The sequence below is a fragment of the Phyllostomus hastatus genome, unplaced genomic scaffold (genome assembly GCF_019186645.2).
Source record: "Phyllostomus hastatus isolate PE091 unplaced genomic scaffold, TTU_PhHast_1.1 phas_contig_196, whole genome shotgun sequence".
In the NCBI taxonomy this organism is placed as follows: Eukaryota; Metazoa; Chordata; class Mammalia; order Chiroptera; family Phyllostomidae; genus Phyllostomus; species Phyllostomus hastatus.
Window position 1 is genome coordinate 33,258,990 of NW_025333709.1, and position 13,312 is coordinate 33,272,301.

The following is a 13,312-nucleotide window of genomic DNA, read 5'->3' on the forward strand; positions in this document are numbered from 1 at the left end:
ATAGCCAGGAAACTGATCTCGTGTAGGTGAGGGAGCGTGTGTGTGTGTGTGTGTGTGTGTGTGTGTGTGTGTGTTGGGGGGGCTGATGGAGAGGGAGTGGTTAGAATACAAAGGATAAGGCAATTTTAGTAAGATTCTCAGTAAATTTCCTGTAGCAAATTTTCAATTCATTAAGTTGTCATCAAATCATTGTGTCCCTGTAAAAATCACCTACAGCAGTTGTTGAATTATATATAAAATGGCTAACAATTATTTGGCATTGTTATGTGACTTAGGAGTCTGAATAGAACAATCAGTTTTGAGTAATTTAAAAAAGTCAACAAAGGAAGGACACCTTCTCTGCTACCACCTTTACTCTGTGAGAAGACTGAATCCTAGTTCAAGATATTCGACAGAAAATTGCCTGTAAGAAAATAAATTCAAAGGCAGGTTTAAAAAAAAAACATTTGGGAAAATGCCTCTTATATAGACGACATGGTCGCACTATAGACTACAGATCAACTCAGGAATGCGAAGGGAGAACAATCATGCTGCTGCATCACCCCGCCCCAGCGTTACTGAAGAATGTATATTCTTCAGAACCCTGTTTTTACAGTCACCTCTGACATCGAGAAACTTTCCCTCTAAAGACTTAGCATACTTGGCTCTGGATTTGGAGTCAGGAACATAATACAGACTTGACTTATTTAGGCAATTAGTGTGAGAAACAAAAGCTGCCATACACAAGTATACCTCGTTTTATTGAACTTGGTTTTATTGCACCTCACAGGTGTTGCTTTTTTTTTTTTTAAACAAATTGAAAGCAAGGCCCTCCACTTACAAAAGGAAGCGGTGGTCTGGAACCGAACCTACAGTATCTCCAAGGTATGCCTGTAGTTCTTTCTGAAGTCTAAAGCACTATAATAAACCTAAGTTATTATTGTTACTAGAGGAGGAAGCTGCATTTTACGATTTTCTCTTACACAATTTTGGAAAAGTTAATTGAAATTAATATGAGATTTTCCAGAGCAAGGGATGGCCCTTCAGGTTGGTTTGTTTTGTAGCCCACATTTCTAATCTGGTGTATAGTAGGTATTCAGTACAAAAGGATGAATCAATTAAAAATAAAATACAAATGGATAAAACATGTATAAAAATCAAGTGGGTTTACTTCTTTTAGTTTAATGGAGGCCTCCTGTGTGCCAAGAACTGTGTGGAGTGTTTCCACATAGTTTATAAAGGCCCGCTGGCCTTCCTGTTTTGATCATATTTGATGTGTGTGTCTGTGACGGATGGGGCCTCTTGGGTGGTATTAATGATCATCTCATATAACTGAGTAGCACAAAGGAACATTTCACTTGTAATATGTACATATACTTGCTCACAGTGGCCTGTGGGGAGGCAGGGCAGATATTATCATTCCTGTTTTGTAGGTGAGGAAATCCAGACACAGAGAGATTAAATGACTTGCCAGTTCCTCGCCACTGAAGCAACAATGCCAGGGACCGAAGCTGGCTCTCACGCCCAACGCTTTCACCTCTGAATCACACTGCCTTCTCCCGGATAGGCCGTACCTCCAGAAGCAGCGCTCTCCAATTAGGCTTCATGAAAACATCTATTTTTTGAATAACTTTTACGTAAAGAGAAGTTATATTCTATAATCTAACACTTGTGAAGTGGTTAAATGTGCAGGTTCTTTAGTCAGGTGATTAAATTTGAACCCTGGATTTACCAGTTACTAGCTGTGCATCCTCGGCAAGTGACTTAATCTCTCTACGTCCCGGTTTCCTCATCAGGAAAATTGGGGAAATTATAGTATCTATCTTATAGGATTTGGGGGAAGATGAAATGAAATAGTGTATGTGCTTAGCACAGTGTCTAGTAGAAACTAAGCATTCAGTGTCAGCTAATTATTTTTATTTTTATTATAATATAAAGTACTGGTTTTAAATTTTTTTTGCACAATAAGTGATACATTTTATTTTTCTATCCAGTATATAGATACATTACAAATGTGTTTAATTAAAAAAATATTGTGAATCAATGCTGGAATTTTCTCTGTGCAATGCATTCTTATATTATTCTATTTTATTTAGAAAAGCTGCTTGAGATCCACTAAATGATTTCAATCCTATTAAGGATCATCACCTGCAGTTTGAAAAACACTAATGTAAAGGATAATACGGTTAAGTTCATTAAAGAAAAATGTTACTGAATTTTTATATTTTTCCTTCTAATGATTTACAACTTCAGTTGGAATTTGAATATTAAATTATACTGAGTATGAGTTATTAAACACTTCTTAGTAATTATAGCCATTTATTGAGTGTTTATGATGGTCTAGGTACTGTGCTACTATTACATGTTTTCTAATTCAGTGCTCATAGCAGCCTGTAGTTTGGCCTTGTGTTTCCATTTGATAATTGAAAGTAAGACTGAAAGAGGCTTTGCGAACTTGCCCAACATCATGAAGTTCATGAGAGGTGAATCAGGAATTCATGAGTTCTGTTTGACCCCGAAGCTCTCCTCTTTCCTCCACACTCTGTTCTGATGTTCTCTCTCAGTAACTTCTGATGTGTCATTTCTTAGTTTAGGTAAATTTGAGTGGCAATATTCAGAAATTACCTATTATGATATCTCTTTTACTGTTTCCTTTGAAAGAACCCACTTGGAAAAAAAATGTGAACTTAGTAAATAAAGTGAAAGAGTATAGCAGGTAGAGTAGTAACTTATTTTGACTTCGCTGGTCTTTAATGTAAATATTTTAAAATAACTTCTCAGGTTTTGATGGTAGAGTCAATTAATTGGTTGGCTTTATTGAGCACCCAAAGGTCTAATATATCTTCAGAAGAGACATGAAAACTATGTAACTATAAAAAGACTTCATTAGGAATGATTGCCAGCTTTTGGTAAGGCTCAGCGTGAAGACCTCAGAGCTACAGAGGGTACTTTATGGTGTCCCGATTTGTCACAGAGTCACCAGGCAGCATTATTGTGTAAAATACTTGTAAGAAACCACCACTAACTGTCCTACTAATTTTTTTTTGTATTTCAGTTTTTGCAAGTGTTTCTTAAATTTTCAGCACTATTTTAATTTTAAATTTAGGGCATTTCTTGGACTTTCCTCCTATTTAAAAAATATTGAGAAATAATTAGAGACTGTTAAGGAAATATATTTTATTATAAAAAGTACTTAGTATATACAGATAGATGAGTTTAACTGATAATGGAAAGACGAATTTCACTGTTTCTTTCCAACTGTATCTTACAAGCTGACTCTCACGCTGTGTGGTGTGTGTGTTGCCGTGACATGTAGGGTGTGCCATACACAGAAGATGATTATCAGGTGCTCGCTTTTGCTTGCAGCTTCTATGGCACGGAACTTTACACTTGCCATGTGTTAAAAGAGTTTATTTGTTGAGTTAAGGTTAGTCTTTTCAAACTGTTAATTTTGAAATCAGGGTTTGGGTAGATCATGATGATATTTTAGACAAACAGCAGTTTCATGGTTTAAAAATGTGGTTTGAAAATCTTTATTTCTGTTAATCATCATCATTTTGTGTTAAGATTAGATAAGAATGAATGTAGTTTTCTTTATTGTTAACAGATTTCATGCTTAGGTTAGCCCTCAAAAAATCGTTTTGCCCCTAATGAAATTATGTGTACAAATGTAGTAAGCTTACATTTTATGTTTATTTTATTCTTTTACTCCTTTTGCCTAACATTTAACCCTTAGTGGATTGGTATGGTTTTTGTGAGCACTAAGGAACATTTCAGTAATTGTTTACTGTAATTTGTATATTCAGGCAGATACTAAACTCAGTTACCATTACATTCTGTACTACTGTTATTCTTGATGTGGAAATTCTTAGAGATAAGAACAAAATCAATTTAGGTATTTATTTGTACAAGTGACTTTGAGGCAGATATGTACAAATATTTTAGGTTTGTATATAGGTATGATTTCTACAGATATATGAGAAGTGCAAGATCACAAACTCTTAATCCATAAGTTAAAAAATTATTTTAAGTAACTGTGTGGAAATAAAAATAACAGTAAATATCTCAAAGAGATGTTGAATGCCTTATAGCCACATGTTATCGGAAATATTCAAGAAGCCAAATAGCACAACCATATGTAATAGCTTTTATGTCCTAGTAAGTCTGTATGTAGAAAAGTGATTTCACTTAAATTGTCAAAAATGAAAAGTGGAAATATTTTTAGATTTTATTTTATTTATTTTTATTTTTTATTTATTTTGAGAGAGAGAGACAGGGAGAGAGAAAGAGAGGGAGAGAAACATCAATGTGTGGTTGCCTCTTGCCTGCCCCAACTGGGCACCTGGCCTGTAACCCAGGCATGTGTCCTGACTGGGACTCGAACCAGCAACATATCAGTTCACAGGTTAGTTCTTAATCCACTGAGCCACACCAGCCGGGGCTATTTTCAGATTTTAAAATCTTGACCAGTTCTTTAATAAAGTTATTTCTGAAAACAGCATGGTATTAATTATTAAGCATTTTAGGAAAAGATAGAGAAACTACACCCCTGAAACACTTTGGGAGATATTTAAATCAGAAGTAAGCACTCAGCTCAGTAGAGGCAGATTGTGAGAATAGAATTCAAGAGCATATAGCAGCTGCTAAGAGGATTATTTCCAATAACAAGGGAGGAAGGACGACTTGCTCAAAAAGGTGTTGGCTTTTTACCAGGGAAGGGAAGAACAACCCACACAGAGCCCACTGTCTGGGCCCCCCTCACCTGGTGAGGGATTGGCTGGCTCTAAGAGGGAGAGGGGAGGGGGTGCAACACAGTAACTTAGTTATTATTGAAAGCTAGGATAAGCTGGATTCAATAAATAATCAGTGATGATTCTTGTATACAGTTGGTAAGTAGCCCATGGTTTCTTCACTTGGGAGAAGTCAAAAGGAAAGGTCATGGTCCCAAGATCCCTATTTTGAGAAGAGAAGACATCACAACTCCATTGTCAAAGCTGTATATGGTCTCAGGTGGGGACCACAGCTGATGTTCTTGGGGAACCTTGTGACAGATTGAACAGAGCTGATAAGATACTGCTGATGAATTCTAGGCTGCCCTAAATGATTGCATTTTGGATTTTCTTCATTGTGAAAAGTTTTAAATATGTTTAGTGACTTTTCGTCGGCCCGAGTATCATTGTGACAGACACAATGAACTTTCTTGGCACTTGCGATGAAGCTGCCCCAACCATATTTGTGATGTGTTGACTGTGATCTAGAGTTAATGAGATCAGGGTCACAGGTTCAATGCCCGGGAAAGACAGTTAACTTAGCTTTGTTCTCTCGTCTCATATGGTACTCTTCACCCAGACCAGCCATCTGGCGTGGGCAGGTCACTGATCACAAAGGGACTAATAAGTGAGACACTGTGGGGGAGCAGCATGAATCTTTCTCAGTAGATGTCGAGTAACTGGGAAAATAATTCCAAAATCATGTGCAAATTGTGCTTCTTACATTATCTTAACATGTAGAAGATAACATAGTTGTCAAATATTTTTGTCAGTTGTGTTAAACTCTCATTTTGACAGTTGTTTTTCAAGTCAGGATTTTTTAGAAGTCTCATTCATTCAGCAGTTGCACATTCTCCTGAATGGTCTTAACCTCCCTCGAGGTTTGTAGGGCGCTAGCTGTGGTGGGGAGACCAGGGTGAGTCTGCAGGTCGGAGATCAAACCACCTACTCAGCTGTTCACAGACCCAACGCCACTGAATTTTTTAAAAGTGAAAACAAAAAAAGCAAAGGGCCATTTTGAATGAGAATAGGCACACTTAGAATCTTCTGGGATGCATTTTATAGTTTTTCTAACTATTCCTGGTCTACAAATCTCATGTTCCCTTCATTAAAATTATTTTTATTGTTGAGAGAAGTGTCAGAGGTCATCTAGACCTGTGCTGTCTCCTACGGTAGCCACTGGTTCCATATAAACCATATATATATGGTTTATATATATATATATATGGTATATATATATATATATATTTTTTTGTACTTGAGAAACATGGAAAAGACATTTATTACCAAACTATAAATTAGAGATGGTGGGCAGAGTGGGGCAGGAGGAGCCAAGTGGTCACGTCTGGGGCTTCTGCTCTTTCTCTCTGTCCTCCTGGGCCTGGATTCAGAGTTCCTTCTCAAGGTGCTCCTTTGCTCAGACCACCTTTGACTGCAGGTAGAAGGGGCTGCCCACAGATTTATCATTCACCTTGAATAGATATTCATAATTCTTCTGAATATCCCTGGGGTTCAGCTTGGAGACATTGAGGATCTGCGGTGCCTCCTGGAGGCTGAGGCCAGAGAGGTTAGAGGCAGCTGCAGACTGGTGTCGGACACATCCCCCTTGCGGCCCGGCTGGCTGCAAGCTCCTGCCACGGGTCCCGGCAAAAGCCCTGCCCACCACCTGTACCCTCATCACAATGCTCTGGGCCAGGCACTTGGCCATGGCGGACGCTCTACCTCAGGGGAACCAGCTCCGGCTCTGGCTCCAGCTCCCAAGCCCCCAGGCCCCGGCTCAAGGGAGGCAGGCAGCTCAAAGCCTCATTGAAATACAGCTTGTGCACATTGAGATGTGCCATAAGTTTCAAACATTTGGTATGAAAAGAAATGTAAAATATGTCATTAATTATATTAAAATATTGATTACATATTAAAATAGTGTTTTAACTGTGTTAGATTGAATAAAAAAATTTTTAAATTTATTTTACCTTGAACTCTTTCAAATATGCCTACTAGAAAATAAAAAATAATGTATGTGGCTCACATTTGTGGTTTGCATTGTATTTTTGCTGGGCAGTGCTGTCCTAGACCAACCCCTCATTTTACAGATAAGAAAGCTAACGTTCAGAGGTTAAGTAACTGAGTTGAGTTCTTTCCATCGCCTGTAATCTCTCCCTGCTAATAGGTTGGGTGCTCAGGAAGATGGATCTCTGAACCATTAAGGACCATTTAGTGCATGGCAGTCACCATATGTTGCAAGATCTGTGCCTGAGTCATTACATATTAGGTGTGATGCCGGTCGGGGTGTGTGTGTGTGTATGTGTTTGTGTGTGTGGGCATATATAGAAGTGGGAGTTTGTTTTGTTTATAATATTGATGTTTAGGTGCAGTTTTACCTCCCTATATAGGTCAGAGGCCCTACAGCTTTATTTACTTCTAAGAAAAGCACATTAAAATATTAGACACTAATAGTTGTAACTCTGGGATAAATAATATATGCTGCTCATTTTAATGGATACTTTTAATATGTATTTCTTATTACAAAGAAGATTTCATATGATTTTAAATGAACCTTGATAGAAAAGCAGCAAGATTTTCTGGCTGTATGTCTTTTGGATGAAGGAGAGTTGAGTGAAGAGAGATTGCTTAGCCTGTGTTCTGAAGAAAGAGATTATGAGCAATTAGCTACTATCTCTTATCCTTGGATGCTCTGGGTGTTCCAGTACTGAGCTCGTGTAAACCCAGAGTGTTTTCAGTTTTGTGAGAGTAATGGTCTTTACTTGGCAAAGATAAGAAGGAAGAAAACCCCAGGACCAGATTTGTTGTTTGTTGTTTTTAGCTGAGAGTTTTGTTTTCCAAATCAATAAAGGTAGCTCAAATGAACATCTTTTAAAAATATGTTTTATTGATTATGCTATTACAGTTGTCCCATTTTTTCTCTTCATCCTGCATCCCCTTCCTTCCACCATCATTCCCCCACTTTAGTTCATGTCCATGGGTCATACATACAAGTTCTTTGGCTTCTCCATTTCCCATACTTTCTTAACCTCCCCCTGTCTATTTTGTACCTACCGTTTATGCTTCTTACTCCCTGTACCTTTCTCCCATTTCAAATTAACATCTTAAAGATATTTTCTTTATGTGGCTTCAGATCTAGCCTTTCTTTTCTGGCCCACACAGAGTTTTAAGTCATTCTGAGTCTATTGTCAGTGACCCAATGACAACTAACGAACAAGGACTTTGTAAGGCAGCCTCTGGTACTTCAGTTAATTTCATCATCCATACCAGATAGCAATATGTATAAATTCACCTTTTAGGAAGGGTATTTTAGAGGTTCAAAGAAAACAAGTGACTAATTCCAGAATAGTGGCTTATAAAAACATTTCCAGATTATCATTTTTCTATGCTTTTTGTCTGTCACAAACAACCCCCATTGATCCTAGGTACAGAGAAACAAAACAAGATAGCAATTTGAAGATTCCTACAAAGTTAGTAGGCCAAAAAAGTAATTGCCCCCTGTGGTGTGAAGTTTAATGCGAGGTACCATGACCACCCACATCCCACTCAACCGAGTCGGCATGAACCCAGTTTATGGCGTGTCATTGCACATGTACCGAGCACACACATGTGCTGGGCACCATGGGCGCGGTGCGAAAAGAACAAGGGTGGAGGCAATACAGAGCATTTGAATACGACAATAGTAGACCTCAGACCAGAACACTCAAAACTCTTGTTGTCATTTCTAATCTGGAAAAAGAATGTAGCATTTTTATAGAACAAATTTTACAGAAGCATTGTCGTACAACAAATGCATTTTGATTAATATTCTGTAATTCACTAGTGATTTCATGTGCTGTCACGTTAAATGTCATGTCCCATTTCTAGCACTCACTGATTTTTCCCTTCGGGTCACTGGGACAGTGAGCTGGGAGACTGGGATGCTGGCCATCCCATTGGGAATCTCACTGAACATAGCAGGGCAGCACCTGTCCCCTGTTTTCCCTCCTTCTCTTCTGGTTCCAGCTGTTTGTACCAGGCACCGTGGGGCTGTCAGTGAATATGAGAATGAAGGACTCAGAGTCTAGTAAAGAAGAAAGACACAGCAGAATGTAGTGTGCTGTGATAGAGGGTCAAAGTGCTGTGGGAACTCACAGGAAGGAATATTCTGGTGAAGAAGGGTAGAATGAAGACAGATAGGAAGGAAGCTCACAGAGGAAGTGACATTTGCGCTGGGTCTTGACAGATGGGTAGAATTTTGGCAGGTGGAAAGGTATTCTAGAGGTAGGGAACAGAGTGAGCAAAGATCTGGAAGCATGAAAGCCTTGCTGAGGTGCTGAGGTGGCAGGAACATGGGGCATAGAAGGGAGTGGCAGGAGACAAGACTAGAAAAGTAAGGCAAAATTTGGAGAGCTTAAAAGGCAGAGAAGGCTGACGTTTTATAGGCAACGGGGAACTATCAAAAGCAGGGAGTGGCATAACTGAGTCTACTCTGGAAGGATGACTGGGAGTTAAGAGGCTTGGTTCTAAGGTCAGCTCTCCCTCTAGCCTCATGAGCTTGGGCAAGTCAGTTCACTTCTCTGAGCCTCAAATAATCTCATGTGTACGATGAAAGGTTTGGGCAAGAGTTGCTCAGTCTGTCAGCAAACAAATACTGTAGTTACTAAGGGCCTCGTCTGTGCCAGGTGTGGCTGTTGGCACTGGAGTATGGGAGCAAACGCAGGCCCCCTGTACTGTGGAGGTGATCTTCTGGTGGGAGAGGCAGACAATTAACAGTGAAGAAATAAGTGTGTAAGAGCATGTCAGGTCGTGAGAAGTGCTGTGAGGAAAGTAAAACTGAGTGAGTGGAGTAAAAAGTAGTGCTTCTTACAGATGGAGTCGCCTAGGGAACTTTGGATGAGGTGGAAGAAGAAGCCTTGGAAATATTGGGAATCTCTTCCAGATCTCAAATCATAGGCATAATTAACTGAAAAGCTATGGGAGTTCAAGTTCTTCAACATTGATTTAAATTGATTTCCGTATAGATGTTCTTATAGTTTCGATTAATTCCACCAATATGGTTATTGATGGGGCAGAATGTTTTTAGCACTCCACCTTTTATATGTGATTTGGCTAGGTACCACAGAATCTCATTTTAGAAAACAGCTTCTTTGGCATTTTGGAAAAATGCCACTCGTGTTGGTAATTTGAATCCTGCCTGTCTCCCTCAGTACATTTTCCATCTCAAAGCTTTGTGGCTTTGGAAGGGGGAAGATGCTAACCTTTACCTAACCAGATTTGGGTAGTTGTTCAATATATTGAATAGCTCTTCTAAGTTATTTTAATATAAATTAAAGTTAAGTGGGAGCTCTGGGATAGCCCTGCTTTAATTAGAGTTGGAATGTGTCTTAGGAGACCATTTCTGCCAGTTAAAATCGTAACAGTGGCATTATGATTTTTTAAAAGAATCATTAATAAGCTGGGTCTTTCCTGAGCTCTCCAAGTTTGGCGTGTAGATGATTCTTGTCAAATCAAGTGAAAGGCTGAAGAATGCAAACATTCTTCTTTGGCCCTAAACCGTTTTCTTGGAGATGGTAATCAGTAGGAGAGTATGCCTAAAACTGACTTGTTCTATATCTGAGACACTAAATCTGGACTTACCGTTTATTGAGGACCATTCCCATAGAGTTTGAAATTGATGTCCCACAAATTGTATCTGCAGGTTGGGAAGCTACAGTGGAATGCTATACTTTTAGAGATAGTGTAAGATGTGATCCCTGACCTTATGCTGGCATGGAATCCAAGCTACGTTGCTGTGTTTCCATGCCTAGTAGTTTACAGCCAGTGGAGCTGGCCCTGCCTAAATTATGTAAATCATTCTATGGGACTTACAGGGGGTTGTTATAGAACTAAGTGACTTACATATTTGGGGTTTACCCATGTATTTTTGTTCTTTCTTCACTTTTCCTTTTGCTGAATATAAAAGTATCTCCTGTGTCTTTGGTTCTGCCTTCTGGTTTTTTATAATCCCTGCCCTAGATTACTTCATTCTGCCAGTCCCTGTTGTTATATGATTTATCTTTTAAAAATTAAATTCTCACTATAATTCCCTCATGCATCTGTCTTACTCAGCATGTTTAATTATTTGGTATAGAACAGAAGGAAAGAAAGGAGAAAAGGAGAGAGGGAGGAAGAAGTCTGTTGAGACACTAACAGGTCATGTTAGTATTTGATTTACTTATATCTGAATTTTTAATACTGTTTTTCCTCAAATATTAAAATTTTTATTATAGAAAAATTTATATATTAATACCATAAAATGCCCTGGCTGGCGTAGCTCAGTGGATGAGCGCGGGCCATGAACCAAAGTATCATAGGTTCGATTCCCAGTCAGGGCATATGCCTTGGTTGCAGGCCATGGCCCCCAGCAACCACACATTGATGTTTTTCTTTCTCTCTCTCTTTCTCCCTCCCTTCCCTCTCTAAAAATAAATAAATAAATAATCTCTTAAAAATTTTTAAAAAATAACATAAAATTTACTGTTTTAACCATTTTAAGTGTACAGTTTGCTGGCATTAACTACATTCAAAGTCACACAACCATCACCAGCCACAACCCATTTCCAGAACTTTTTCACCATTCCAAACAGAAACTCTGTAGCTGTTTAAAAAATACTCATTCCCCCAGTCCTGATTCTATTTTCTATGAATTTGCCTATTCTAGGTACCTTATGTAAGTGGGATCATACAGTATTTGTCCTTTCGTGGCTGACTTATTTCACTTAGTATAATGTCTTCAAGGTTCATTCATGTTGTAGCATATGTTAGACCTTTATTCCATTTTATGGCTGAATAAGATCCCATTTTATGTATATAACATTTTTTAAAAATCCATTTATCTGTTGATGGACACTTGGGTTGCTTCCATGTTTTAGATGTTGTAAATAATGCTACTCTGAACAAAGGTGTACAAATACCTCTTCAAGACCCTGCTTTCAATTCTTTTGAGTATTGAAAAGAAGAGAGGTGGCCGGATCATACAGTAATGCTATTTTTAGTTTTTCCAGGAACTGCCATACTGCATTCTGCAGTGGCTGTTTTATATTTTACACTCCCACCAACAGTGCACAAGGGTTCCAATTTCTCTACATCCTCTCCAACACTTGTCTTTTTTTCTTTCCATAATAGCCACCCTGACAGGTGTGAATTGGTATCTCACTGTGGCTTTGATTTGCATTTCCCTGATGATTAGTGATGTGGAGCATATTTTTATGTACTGATTGGCCACTTTTATGTCATCTTTGTAGAAATGTCTATTCAAGTCCTTTCTCCTCTTTTAAATTGGATTGTTTGGGGTTTTTTTTTGTTATTGAGTTTTAGAAGTTCTCTGTGTATTCTGGGTATTAATCCCTTTCTGATAGTGATTTGCAAATAATTTTCTTTCATTCTGTGGGTTACTCCATGGGTGGTGTTTTGATGCATAAAATTTTTATAAATTTCAATTTGTCTATTCTTTTCTCTTATCATCTCTGCCTTTGGTGTCATTTCCAAGAAATGATTGCCAAATCCAATGTTGAGAAGCATTTGTCCTACATTTTCTTCAGAGTTTTATTGTTTTAGGTTTTGCATTTTGGTCCTTCACCCATTTTGAATTAATTTTCAGATGTGGTGTTAGGTAAAGGTCCCACTTCAGTTTTTTACATGTTGATATCCATTTTTCTTAGTGCCATTTGTTGAAAAGACTGTCCTTTCGCCATTGAGTGGTCATAGCACCCTTGTCAAAAATCATTTGACCGTATATGCGAGAGTTTATTTAAGGACTGTTTTCCTCCATCAGAAAACATGTGTGTCTTTATGCTAGTACTATGCTGTTTTTAAGTATATTTTATTGGTTATGCTATTACAGTTGTCCCAATTTTTCTCCCTTTTATTCCCGTTCTCCCTAAACCGTCCCCCACCCTCCACCATTCCCCTCCCCCCCTTAGTTCACTTCCATGAGTTGTGCATATAAGTTCTTTGGCTTCTACATTTCCTATACTATTCTTAATCTCCCCCTGTCTATTTAGTGTCTACCTATTATGCTTCTTATTCCCTACACCATTTCCTTCCCTTCTCTCCCGCCCCCTCCCTGCTGATGACCCTCCATATTATATACATTTCTGTGATTCTGTTCCTTTTCAAGTTCTTTGCTTAGTTTTTTGTTTTGTTTTTTAGATTCAGTTGTTGATAGTTGTGAGTTTGTTGCCATTTTACTGCTCGTGATTTTTTATCTTCTCTTTCTTAGATAAGTCCCATTAAAATGTCATATAATAAAGGCTTGGTGATGATGAACTCCTTTAACTATACCTTGCCTGGGAAGCACTTTATCTGCACTTCCATTCTAAATGATAGCTTTGCTGGATAGAGTAATCTTGGAAGTAGGTCCTTGCCTTTCATGATTTTGAGTACTTCTTTCCAGCCCCTTCTTGCCTATAAGGTCTCTTTTGAGAAATCAGCTGATAGCCTTATGGGAACTCCTTTGTAGGTAACTGTTTCCTTTTCTTTTGCTGCTTTTAAGATTCTCTCCTTATTTTAATCTTGGTTAACTTAATTATAATATGTTTTGG

At 38.3% G+C, this 13,312-nt stretch overlaps 1 protein-coding gene and 1 pseudogene across 4 annotated transcripts in view; one reads left to right on the plus strand and one right to left on the minus strand.

The window, feature by feature from the left end:
- Positions 1 to 13,312, plus strand: part of CRACD (capping protein inhibiting regulator of actin dynamics) — a 238,323-nt gene that overhangs the window by 1,141 nt on the left and 223,870 nt on the right. The window lies entirely within an intron of this gene.
- On the minus strand, positions 6,088 to 6,456 carry LOC123815757 (annotated as a pseudogene).